General features: G+C 38.8%; 1 protein-coding gene across 3 annotated transcripts in view; it reads left to right on the top strand.

The window, feature by feature from the left end:
• The window catches only part of SETD4 (SET domain containing 4), a 412,601-nt gene that overhangs the window by 263,199 nt on the left and 135,915 nt on the right, over positions 1-13,487 (top strand). For all 3 annotated transcript variants that reach the window (XR_010943838.1, XR_010943837.1, XR_010943839.1), the window contains exon 14: positions 13,141-13,191. The gene's annotated coding sequence lies outside the window, so the exon portion shown is untranslated. The remainder of the gene's footprint in view (positions 1-13,140; positions 13,192-13,487) is intronic.

Below are 13,487 nucleotides of genomic sequence, written 5' to 3'. Positions count from 1 at the left end.
TAACAGAAATGTGTACAAATATTCCTCAAAAAATACGTACAAACATGTTCACAGTAGCACCACTTACAATAACCCTGAACGGGAAACTAGCTAAACGCCCATCATCGGTACAATGGATAAATAAACTGTGATATGGTTACTTCATAGAAATCCATACAGCAATGAAGATGAGAAGTCTATAGTTTCATGCAACAATTTAGATGAATAAAAGAAACCCATACAAAGCAATACATGGTGTATGATTCCATTTATGTAAATTACAAAAGTAAGTCAGGATAATGGTTATACTTGGGAGAGACCAGTGGGTAGAAACTGGACAGGGGGTGGAGGAGGGCTTCTGGATGCAATTAAGTTTCTGTTCCTTGATCAAGGATTGTTCAGTTTATGAAAATTCATTCAGCTTGTAATCGTCACTGTAGACTTGTCATATGTGTACATTACTGTGTCTATACACAAAGGTTTTTTTAACTTGATTAAAATAATTACTTTCAAGTTGCATAGGTGAGAATTCCTTCAGGTAGTATATTTGCATTGGAAAAAGTTTAGGACGTTAAAGAATAATGAAGAACATCAAAAATAATATACTACTATGGGGAAAATTTATCCATATGGCAGCAGCAGCAGGGTGGGGAGGAAGATGCAAGATCGTTCACCCATGAAAGCTTCCCTGGAAGGCTGCATCTAGGTGCTAAAAATAGTCCCTGGGGTCTGGTTGGGCGGTAGAAACCCAGCAGTGGGTGTAGCTCGGTAAATCTAAGCTTTAATAATGAAAATGTAAGCACTACATTTCTACATCCCTTAACACCATAGGAATTTTCAGTGGTCATAGTTGCATTAACCTACTCATCAGTCAGGTTAAGCAGCCGTCAAAGGAGCAAAGTGGAAACAGTCAAACACGTTAGTTAATGTTCGCTTCTGATTGAAGTTTCTTAATATTTTGCCAACAGAGTCAGTGGATTTAAAAAAAGACAATGAATGCTCTCATCTCCGTCACAGCAAAGCCTTCACTCCACCTCGAACTCTCTTTTGAGTAGCTTCTGGGCTCTGGTTTAGACATGGGTTCAGCCTGATGTTTACTAACAGGGAGGTTGACCTTGGCCAATTACGTCACTTGGGTAATTCAATATGAGCAACACACTACACTTTTTTTCCTTTTTTAAAAAATGTTCTCTATCTTCGTTTTTATTTTTTGAAAAAGTAATTTGCTTGCGTGGTTAGAAACTCAAAAATTACAAAGGGTTATATGGAAAAATGCCTCCCTTCTTAACTCATCTCCCAGGATTAGAGGCAACCAGTGTTACCAGTTTCCTATGTAACTTTCCAGAGACTGAATATTTATTGGAAAAAATCTATAGCCATATCTCTATATTCCATCGTATCCTTCCCTCTTTTCCATACCAAACTGCTCTGCATTTAACATTTAAATCTTCCAACAGTTAAAAAGGGGCATCTCCTTTTTTATAGCTGCACAGTCATCCATTGTATGAATGAATGAACATGCCACCATTTAACCATGTTAACAGACATTTATGTCTATTAATCTTTGCTTATTGTAAATAGTGCTGTAATGGATATTTTTCTACATATGTGTCTGTAAACATGTGTGTGTATACCTGAGGATAAATTCCTTATTTCTCAATTTTTTGTTAATCTCTTCAGTTAAAAAAAAAAATTCCAGACCTATAGAAAAACTGCAAGAATATCACATTGAACTTCTAATATTTTGATATAAATTTCTTTAGCATTGCAACCCACTAACCATTTTATACGGAGAGATATCTCTTTCCACTGAATCCTAACAAAGTAAGAGGACGTGGGTATTTGAAGGTGGTTTTAAAATAAAATAAAATAAATAAAACAAATTAACTAGCAGCCTGTAGGAGGGTAAGAAATGCAGAAGGGGGATATTAAGAGTCCCAGTGACAGCCAACCTCATGTGGCTGTCCCCAGGTATATATGGTCTCTCAGTGCCTACACACCAGGACGGAGGTGGCAGACTTTTCCTGTAAAGGGCCAAATAGTAAATATTTTAGACTTTACATTCCTTAGAGGCTCAGCCACAATTATTCAACCCCACTGTTGTAGCATGTAAGTCGTCATAGATAATACATCAAATAAATGAGCGTGCCTGTGACCTACCTTCATTCACAAAACTGTTTACAAAAACAGGCTGAGGGCTGCGTTTGGCCTACTGGCCATAACTTGCCAACCTATACTCTTAAAGGTGACATGAAAATTACTCCTTTTTAAAGGAGATCAGCCTCTAGACTCACTCCAAAGGTAGAAAACCACGTTCAGCTATCCAAAATCAATCATAAGCACTAGTTGCTGGTCTCTGACCTCAGATAATTAGACTGTCATTCTCAGCATTAAATCAAGTTCCATTGTTCTTCTTAAAGCATTTCGGGTTTGCACTGCTATCAACTGTCTCTGTAAGGTACTGGCATTGGCACTGTCTCTGAACAGTCCTGAATGTACCCACACAGGTGAGCAGGAATAGTGAGTCCACCTAAAGGCAGGCACCCATTGAGCCTATAGGCTTGGGAACGGGTATGTGTCAGCCTGAAATCACATTATATCACTCCAGAGAGAAAATATTATTTTGACATTTGGACCTTCACACAACACAACAGGAAGTTTAGATGAGAGTCCCAAGCAATATGGCCCCAGTGATTTAAAATACAAAGATGTCTTCCAACCAGTTTCATAAATGAAATCTTTCTAGTTGATTTCTTTGTTGTTGTTTTTTTTTTTAGATCTTTATTGGAGTATAATTGCTTCACAATACTGTGTTAGCGTCTGTTGTACAACAAAATGAATCAGCTATATGTATACATATATTCCGATATCCCCTCCCTCTTGAGCCTCCCTCCCACCCTCCCTATCCCACCCTTCTAGGTCATCACAAAGTACCGAGCTGATCTCCCTGTGCTATGTGGCTGCTTCCCACTAGCTATCGGTTTTACATTCGGTAGTGTATATATGTTGATGCTACTCTCACTTCACCCCAGCTTCCCCCTACCACCCCATGTGCTCAAGTCCATTCTCTATGTCTACGTCTTTATTCCTGCCCTGCCACGAGATTCATCAGTACCATTTTTTTTTTAGATTCCATATATATGTGTTAGCATATGGTAACTGTTTTCCTCTTTCTGACTTACTTTACTCTGTATGACAGACTCTAGGTCCACCCAGCTCACTACAAATAACTCAATTTTGTTTCTTTTTATGGCTGAGTAACATTCCATTGTATATATATGCCACATCTTCTTTATCCATTCATCTGTCGATGGACACTCAGGTTGCTTCCATGTCCTGGCTATTGTAAATAGTGCTGCAATGAACACTGAACATTCAAAACCATAATTATGAATTATGGTTTTCTCAGGGTATATGCCCAATAGTGGGATTGCTGAGTCATATAGTAGTTCTACTTTTAGTTTTTTAAGGAACCTCCGTACTGTTCTCCACAGTGGCTGTATCAATTTACATTCCCACCAGAAGTGCAGGAGAGTTCACTTTTCACCACACCCTTTCCAGATTTTTTCTTAATGGCCATTCTGACTGGTGTGAGGTGATATCTCATTGTAGTTTTGATTTGCATTTCTCTAATAATTAGTGATGTTGAGCATATTTTCATGTGCCTCTTGGCCATCTGTATGTCTTCTTTGGGGAAATGTCTATTTAGGTCTTCTGCCCATTTTTTAATTGAATTGTTTGGTTTTTTTGATATTGAGCTCCACGAGCTGTTTGTATATTTTGGAGATTAATCCTTTGTCTGTTGTTACATTAGCAAATATCTTCTCCCATTCTGAGGGTTGTCTTTTTGTCTTGTTTATGATCTCCTTTGCTGTGCAAAAGCTTTGAAGTTTAATTAGGTCTGATTTGTTTATTTTTGGTTTTATTTCCATTACTCTAGGAGGTGGGTCAAAAAAGATCTTGCTGTGGTTTATGTCAAAGAGTGTTTTTCCTATGTTTTCCTCTAAGAGTTTTATACTGTCTGGTCTTACATTTAGGTCTCTAACCCATTTTTAATTTATTTTTGTGTATGGTGTGAGGGAGTGTTCTAATTTCATTCTTTTACATGTAGCTGTTCAGTTTTCCCAGCACCACTTATTGAAGAGGCTGTCTTTTCTCTGTTGTATATTCTTCCCTCCTTTATCAAAAATAAGCTGACCAGGGCTTTCCTGGTGGTGCAGTGGTTGAGAGTCCGCCTGCCAATGCAGAGGATACGGGTTCGTGCCCTGGTCCGGGAAGATCCCTTATGCCACGGAGCCGCTAGGCCTGTGAGCCATGGCCACTGAGCCTGCGTGTCTGGAGCCTGTGCTCCACAATGGGAGAGGCCACAACAGTGAGAGGCCCACGTACCGTAAAAAAATAATAATAATAATAAGATGACCTTATGTGTGTGGGTTTATCTCTGGGCTTTCTATCCTGTTCCATTGACCTATATTTCTGTTTTTGTGCCGGTACCATACTGTCTTGATTACTGTGGCTTTGTAGTATACTCTGAAGTCAGGGAGCCTGATTCCTCCAGTTTCGTTTTTCTTACTCAAGATTGCTTTGGCTATTTGGGGTCTGTTGTGTTTCCATACAAATTGTGAAAGTTTTTGTTCTAGTTCTGTGAAAAATGCCATTGGTAGTTTGATATGGATTGCATTGAATCTGTAGATTGCTTTGGGTAGTATAGTCATTTTCACAATGTTGATTCTTCCAATCCAAGAACATGGTGTATCTCTCCATCTGTCTGTATTGTCTTTAATTTCTTTCATCAGTGTCTCATAGTTTTCTGCATACAGGTCTTTTGTCTCCTTAGGTAGGTTTATTCCTAGGTATTTTATTCTTTTTGTTGCAATGGTAAATGGGAGTGTTTCCTTAATTTCTCCTTCAGATTTTTCATCATTAGTGTATAGGATTGCAAGAGATTTCTGTGCATTAATTGTGTATCCTGCTACTTTACCAAATTCATTGATTAGCTCTAGTAGTTTTCTGGTAGCATCTTTAGGATTCTCTATGTATAGTATCATGTCATCTGCAAACAGTGACAGCTTTACTTCTTCTTTTCTGATTGGGATTCCTTTTATTTCTTTTTCTTCTCTGATTGCTATGGCTAAAACTTCCAAAACTATGTTGAATAATAGTGGTGAGAGTGGTCAACCTTGTCTTGTTCCTGATCTTAGAGGAAATGGTTTCAGTTTGATCACTGAGAATGATGTTGGCTGTGGGTCTGTCATATATGGCCTTTATTATGTTGAGGTAAGTTCCCTCTATGCCTGCTTTCTGGAGGGTTTTTATTATAAATGGGTGTTGAATTTTGTCAAAAGCTGTTTTTGCATCTGTTGAGATGATCATTTGGTTTTTCTCCTTCAATTTGTTAATATGGTTTACCACATTGATTGATTTGCATATGTTGAAGAATCCTTGCATTCCTGGAATAAACCCCACTTGATCATGGTGTATGATTCTTTTAATATGTTGTTGGATTCTGTTTGCTAGTATTTTGTTGAGGATTTTTGCATCTATGTTCATCAGTGATATTGGCCTAAGAAAGTTTTCTTTCTTTGTGACCTCTTTGTCTGGTTTTGGTATCAGTGTGATGGTGGCCTCATAGAGTGAGTTTGGGAGTGTTCGTCCCTCTGCTATATTTGGAAGAGTTTGAGAAGGATAGGTGTTAGCTCTTCTCTAAATGTTTGATAGAATTCGCCTGTGAAGCCATCTGGTCCTGGGCTTTTGTTTGTTGGAAGATTTTTAATCACAGTCTCAATTTCAGTGCTTGTGATTGGTCAGTTTTTATTTTCCATTTCTTCCTGGTTCAGTCTCGGAAGGTTGTACTTTTCTAAGAATTTGTTCATTTCTTCTAGGTTGTCCATTTTACTGGCATATTGTTGCTTGTAGTAATCTCTCATGATCGTTTGTATTTCTGCAGTGTCAGTTGTTACTTCTCCCTTTTCATTTCTAATTCTATTGATTTGAGTCTTCTCCCTTTTTTTCTTGATGAGTCTGGCTAATGGTTTATCAATTTTGTTTATCTTCTCAAAGAATCAGCTTTTAGTTTTATTGATCTTATCTATTGTTTCCTTCATTTGTTTTTCATTTCTTTCTGATCTGATCTTTATGATTTCTTTCCTTCTGCTAACTTTGGGTTTTTTTTGTTCTTCTTTCTCTAACTGCTTTAGGTGTAAGGTTAGGTGTTAATTTGAGATGTTTCTTGTTTCTTGAGGTAGGATTGTATTGCTGTAAACTTCCCTGTTAGAATTTCTTTTGCTGCATCCCATAGGTTTTGGGTCATCGTGTTTTTATTGTCTTTTGTTTCTAGGTAGTTTTTGATTTCTGCTTTGATTTCTTCAGTGATTTCTTGATTATTTAGTAGTGTATTGTTTAGCCTCCATGTGTTTGTATTTTTTACAGATTTTTTTCCTGTAATTGATATCTAGTCTCATAGTGTTGTGGTTGGAAAAGATACTTGATAACATTTCAATTTTCTTAAATTTACCAAGGCTTGATTTGTGACCTAAGATATGATCTATCCTGGAGAATGTTCCATGAGCACTTGAGAAGAAAGTATATTGTGTTGTTTTTGGATGGAACTTTCTATAAATATCAATTAAGTCCATATTGTTTAATGTATCATTTAAAGCTTGTGTTTCCTTATTGATTTTCATTTTGTATGATCTGTCCATTGGTGAAAGTGGGGTGTTAAAGTCCCTTACTGTGATTGTGTTACTGTTGATTTCCCCTTTTATGGCTCTTAGCATTTGCCTTATGTACATAGGTGCTCCTATGTTGGGTGCCTAAATATTTACAATTGTGATATCTTCTTCTTGGATTGATCCCTTGATCATTATGTAGTGTCCCTCTTTGTCTCTTGTAAGAGTCTTTATTTTACAGTCTACTTTGTCTGATATGAGAATTGCTTCTGCAGCTTTCTTTTGATTTCCTTTTGCATGGAATATCTTTTTCCATCCTCTCGCTTTCTATCTGTATGTGTCTCTAGGTCTGAAGTGGGTCTCTTGTAGACAGCATATACAGGTCTTGTTTTATTATCCATTCAGCCAGTCTTTGTCTTTTAGTTGGAGCATTTAATCCATTTACATTCAAGGTTATTATCGATATGTATATTCCTATTACCATTTTCTTAACTGTTTTGGGTTTGTTATTGTAGGTCTTTTCCTTTTCTTGTGTTTCCTGCCTAGAGAAGTTCCTTGAGCATTTGCTGTAAAGCTGGTTTGGTGGTGCTGAATTCTCTTAGCTTTTGCTTGTCTGTAAAGGTTTTAATTTCTCCATCGAATCTGAATGAGATCCTTGCTGGGTAGAGTAATCTTGGTTGTAGTTTTTCCCTTTCATCACTTTAAATATGTCCTGCCACTCCCTTCTGGCTTACAAAGTTTCTGCTGAAAGATCCACTGTTAACCTTATGGGGATTCCCTTGTATGTTATTTGCTGTTTTTTCCCTTGCTGCTTTTAATATTTTTTCTTTGAATTTAATTTTTGATAGTTTGATTAAGATGTGTCTTGGCATGTTTCTGCTTGGATTTTTCCTGTATGGGACTCTCTGTGCTTCCTGGATTTTTGACTGTTTCCTTTCCCATATTAGGGAAGTGTTGAACTATAATCTCTTCGAATATTTTCTCAGTCCCTTTCTTTTTCTCTTCTTCTTTTGGGACCCCTATAATTCAAATGTTGGTGCATTTAATGTTGTCCCAGAGGTCTGTGAGAGTGTCCTCAATTCTTTATTTTCTTTTTTCTTAATTCTGCTCTGTGGTAGTTATTTCCACTCTTTTATCTTCCAGGTCACTTATCTGTTCTTCTGCCTCAGTTATTCTGGTATTGATTCCTTGTAGAGAATTTTTAATTTCATTTTTTGTGTTGTTCACCATTGTTTGTTTGCTCTTTAGTTCTTCTAGGTGCTTGTTAATCATTTCTTGTATTTCCTCCATTCTCTTTCCAAGATTTTAGATCATCTTTACTCTCATTACTCTGAATTCTTTTTCAGGTAGACTGCCTATTTCCTCTTCATTTGTTTGGTCTGGTGGGTTGTTACCTTGCTCCTTCATCTGCTGTGTGTTTCTCTATCTTCTCATTTTGCTCACCTTACTGTGTTTGTGGTCCTCTTTTCGCAGGCTGCAGGTTCGTAGTTCCCGTTGTTTTTGGTGTCTGCCCCTAGTGGCTGAGGTTGGTTCAGTGGGTTATGTAGGCTTCCTGGTGGGGGGGACTGGTGCCTGTGTTCTGGTGGGTGGGGCTGGATCTTGTCCTTCTGGTGGGTAGGGCCATGTATGGTGCTGTGTTTTGGGGTGTCTGTGAACTTAGTATGACTTTAGGCATCCTCTCTGCTAATGGGTGGGGTTGTGCTCCTGTCTTGTTAGTTGTTTGGCATAGGGCGTTCAGCACTGGAGCTTGCTGGTCATTGAGTGGAGCTGGGTCTTAGTGTTGAGATGGAGATCTGTGGGAGATCTTTCGCCATTTGATATTACATGGAGCCAGTAGGTCTCTGGTGGACTAATGTCCTGAACTTGGCTCTTTCACCTCAGAGGCACAGGCCTGACACCCGACCAGAGCACCAAGAAAAGGGAGAAAAAAGGAATGAAAGAGAGAATAAAATAAAATAAAGTTATTAAAATAAAAAATTATTAAAAATAAAAACATTAAAAAGTAATTAAAAACAGAAAAAAAAGAAAGAAGGGAGCAATGAAACCAAAAAACAAATCCAGCAATGATAACAAGCACTAAAAACTATCCAAAAAAAAAACCCCATAAAACAAAAAAAAACGGACAGACAGAACCCTAGGACAAATGGTAAAAGGAAAGGTACATAGACAAAATCACAGAAAGAAGCATACACGTATACATTCACAAAAAGAGAAAAAGGAAAAAAAAGTTATATATCTATATGTAAAAAAAAAGGAGGAAGAGAGCTACCAAATCAATAAACAAGTCTACCAATGATAATAAACTCTAAATACTAAACTTAGATAAACATAAAACCAAAAACAAATTAGATGCAGAAAGCAAACCCCAAGTCTACGGTTGCTCTCAAAGTCCACTGCCTCAATTTTGGGATGATTCGTTGTCTATTCAGGTATTCCACAGATGCAGGGTACATCAGGTTGATTGTGGAGATTTAATCCTCTGCTCCTGAGGCTGCCTGGAGAGATTTCCCCCTCTCTTCTTTGTTCTCACAGCTCCCAGGGGCTCAGCTTTGGATTTGGCTCCACCTTTGTGGGTAGGTCGCCTGAGGGCATCTGTTCTTCGCTCAGACAGGACGGGGTGAAAGGAGCAGCTGATTCGGGGGCTCTGGCTCACTCAGGCCGGGGAGAGGGAGGGGTATGGATGTGGGGTGAGCCTGCGGCAGCAGAGGCCAGTGTAACACTGCAGCAGCCTGAGGCACGCCTTGTGTTCTCCCAGGGAAGTTGTCCCTGGATCACGGGACCCTGGCCATGGCGGGCTGCACAGGCTCCCGGGAGGGACGGTGTGGAGAGTGACCTGTGCGCGCTCACAGGCTTCTTTGTGGCTGCAGCAGCTGCCTTAGCGTCTCACGCCCGTCTCTGGTGTCTGTGCTGATAGCCGCGGCTCGTGCCCGTCTCTAGAGCTCGTTTAGACGGTGCTCTGAATCCCCTCTCCTCGTGCACCCCGAAACAGTGGTCTCTTGCCTCTTAGGCAGGTCCAGACTTTTCCGTAGACTTCCTCCGAGCTAGCTGCGGTGCACTAGCCCCCTTCAGGCTGTGTTCACGCAGCCAACCCCAGTCCTCTCCCTGGGATCCGACCTCCAAAGCCCGAGCCTTAGCTCCCAGCCCCGTCCGCCCCGGTGGGTGAGAAGACAAGCCTCTCGGGCTGGTGAATGCTGGTCGGCACTGATCCTCTGTGTGGGAATCTCTCTGCTTTGCCCTCTGCACCCCTATTGCTGTGCTCTTCTCCATGGCTCTGAAGCCTCCCCCCCGCCACCGCCCCATCTCTGCCAGTGAAGGGGCTTCCTAGTGTGTGGAAACCTTTCCTCCTTCACAGCTCCCTCCCAGAGGTGCAGGTCCCATCCCTATTCTTTTGTCTCTGTTTTTTCTTTTGCCCTACCCAGGTACGTGGGGAGTTTGTTGCCTTTTGGGTGGTCTGAGGTCTTCTGCCAGTGTTCAGTAGTTCTGTAGGAGTTGTTCCACATGTAGATGCATTTCTGATGTATCTGTGGGGAGGAAGGTGATCTCCACATCTTACTCCTCCACCATCTTGAAGGTCTCCTCTTGTTGGAGTTTTTGTTGTAAGCATCTTTTCCCACTCTGTGGGTTGCCTTTTCATTTTCTTAATAGTAATGAACAGAAATTCCTAATTTTAATACAATTTAATTCATCTTTTTTTCTGTTAAAGGTTATTTTTTATTTTTTTGTGCTATTTAAGGAATCTTTGCCTACTCCAAGGTCATGAAGACGTTCTCTTATTTTTTTTTTAAGATTTATTTTTCCTTCTTATATTTAGATTAAAAATCATCTGGAATTGATTTTTGTGTTTTATTGCATTTCTGTGAGATATTTTCATATACTAAAATAATCTTCCTTAAGGCCCTGTTTAAAATTCACCTCTTTGTCTCCATTTTCAGTACTTTTAAGAAATATCAATGTCATATAGAAACTTTTAGCAAATTCAAGAGATTTTTTTAAACTTACAATTGTATTGAAAGCAATGCTTCAAATAATAAACACTTTATATTTACTCAGGGTAGGCTTACTTTCAACAGAGCCAAATTTAGGGCAGTTATTGAAACTTTTAAGTAACATAAAGCACTTTTTTCATCTGGTGCCAAAAGTATAATGCTCACAATAATTTATATTTAATTTTTAATACAGTTATCTATCATGAGTAATTATGTGGGCTGCTCCCAGTATTCCATTCTCTGTTATGTGGTTTTCCTGAAGACTGTGGTTTCTTTGTATAACTACTGGGAATTATTACCTTGCTGATGAATTTCTCTTCTGAAGAGATATCAACTACGAGTTTCAGTGTCGTACTTTTTCACTTTAACTTACAAAACAGGCACAGTGTCTGGGTGCTCCCTTTATTTCTCGAATGTTTAGAAACAAAGCACTCTTTGTGTTTAAAGACATATTTTAGCAAGACTGTGCTACTTCGTGATAAATACCTTTAAAATTGGCTGAAAGAATTGATTAAAATTACTCTACATGTTTTGCCATGTCATTTCGGAGCAGCCTGCTTTCTTTGGCCAAGAATGTGCTTGAATAGTCAAGAAAGCCCCTTGGTATTTGGTGGTCAGACCGGCCATGCCATTTTGCACAGAAGGAATGAAATTTGGCTTAGAAATTAGATTGGCAATTAAGAACTTTTAGAAAGATTGAAAAAAATATTGTACCCCAACTGTAAGGTCTGTTATTTTTACTCCTTTTTCTCACTACCAAGAAACAGACCCCTCTAGAATGCAAGCCCCATGAGGGCAGGTTTTGTTCACTACTTCATCTCCATCATCCAAAGCAAAGCAGTGCTTGGCACTTGTAGCTGCTCAATTACTGTTTCTGAGTTGAAACTAAGAATGAGTGAATCCTTATGCCTTTAAAGGGTGGGATGCAGGCATGTCCAGCCAAGGCCTCCATCTTTGCCCTCTCTCACCTCTGAGCTATCCTGAGGGACTTTTGTAGGGAATGCTCAGGCCACAATGGATGCTTCCTAGCTTAGCCTTTTTGAGCTTGTAGACTGTAAAGGACATGGATTGCTTCCCCCAAACTTCCATCCTCCAACCCCAAAGATGAGGAGGAGTTGAAGATGAAACCAAAATTGCCAACTTTAGGAAGCACAAAGGTTATGATATTCCTGCTGGTAATTGTTGATTTAGGAAAGATGAATGAAAGGTGAAAGGATGAATACATTTGTAGACACGTTTAGGAGGCTTTGACACTATAAAATTTAACAAGAAGAACTCAATTAATCACAGCTGGGTAACTATTTATTCAGAACACAAATTACAGACTCGTTCACAAGTTACAGACGATTAAGATTTAACCTAAATTTTAAAAAATGACTATAGGATTTGCTTGTGATGGTATAAGGTCTTTGTGAAACATCCAAAAAGAAATAAGCATTTAATGGAACTGGGGCTCGAAGGAGAGACATCAAAAATAAATTTGAGGACCATTCACAGTTATTCAGGTGCTGGCTGAAAGCACATGAGTAGATGAGCTGACTGGGGCTCATTTTCCTGTCGATGGGACTTGGGAGTAGAGGAAGAGAGAAAATGAGATGTATGCCATCTCACCTCTGATTTTCAGAACCTAGATACACGTGACAATTGTTATTGATTTTAGATTAGCTCAAACCATTGTAGTTTAGTTATTTAATTCGGAGTAGTGGCCTAAAGCATAAAGCACTCTACTATACTTTCCTTTCAAGTTTTTATCCACTGCTCATATGTGGTGACACACTTCCTACATGCTGTTCATGTATTGACAAGTGGTTCTACCTCTTTGTTTGCTGCATTAATCTCTTCTCAGGTTCTTTGAGGTGAACAACCCATTTCCTTTTTAGCTACCCATGGTGCTTGACGTAAAGGAGTCTCTGCTGAGCTTCTTAAACTTGTGTGTATCACTTTAACTATGCCACAAGATGAAAAGTAGCTGTGTGGGGCAAGGAAACTTCTAGAAGAGCATCTGATCTTATCTCTCCACACTCTCTACATTTATTTCAGTGAAAATTCATATGGAGGTATACTATTTTCTCCATTGTATTCTGTGGTCACTGACAGGCTGTTTGACTTTGGGAAAATTACAGCTAGCTTGTGATACCATTAAAGCATTGTATAGACTACTTAAGAAAGCTGTAGAGAAATTTGCATCCAAGAAATAGCATAGTTTAGTATTTATCTTTCCCTGGACAGCACAAAAACTAAGGCAATTTTCCTTTGATATTATACAGTAAAAAAAGGACCCAGTTTATATAGTTTATGAACAAGAAAACTTCTCAGTTAGATATGTGACAGTATTTAACTTATAAGGCATGTTACAGGATTATTCATGTTGATAATAATAATGATACGAGTATTACCAAAGTAGTCATCATGAATAGGCTATTGTGTGTCAGGCACTTCGCTGTTTTATACATATTATTTCATTTAATCTATAGATAATCTTCTGAAATAATTATAATGCTTTACAGGTGGGGAAAATGAGACTCAGAGAAATTAAGCAGTTTGATGAACCACACTAGGTAAGTGGCAGAACCACATGGTTGAACATGTCTGTCTGACTCCAAAGCCCTTGTGTTCCGTAATCAAGCTGAAACTTTGGGTTCAAGAGACAGCTGACCTTTGGGTGTATAAGAGAAAGCTACTAGTAAGAAGAAGAAAAGTTGTGATAGAAATCTCTAGAATAAAAATCATGGTATCTTTAAAAAGATCTTTGTTAGAGCCTTGAGTATTGGGGAGTGGCAGAGAAACAGTGACTTACCCATTGGAAAGAGTCATTTAGCATACAGCCAAAAATTTATTAAGCAATTACCATGTG

This window comes from Pseudorca crassidens, chromosome 5 (assembly GCF_039906515.1).
Source record: "Pseudorca crassidens isolate mPseCra1 chromosome 5, mPseCra1.hap1, whole genome shotgun sequence".
Classification (NCBI taxonomy): Eukaryota; Metazoa; Chordata; class Mammalia; order Artiodactyla; family Delphinidae; genus Pseudorca; species Pseudorca crassidens.
The sequence above is the reverse complement of the archived record's forward strand: the minus strand, read 5'-3'. Positions and strand labels throughout refer to the sequence as shown.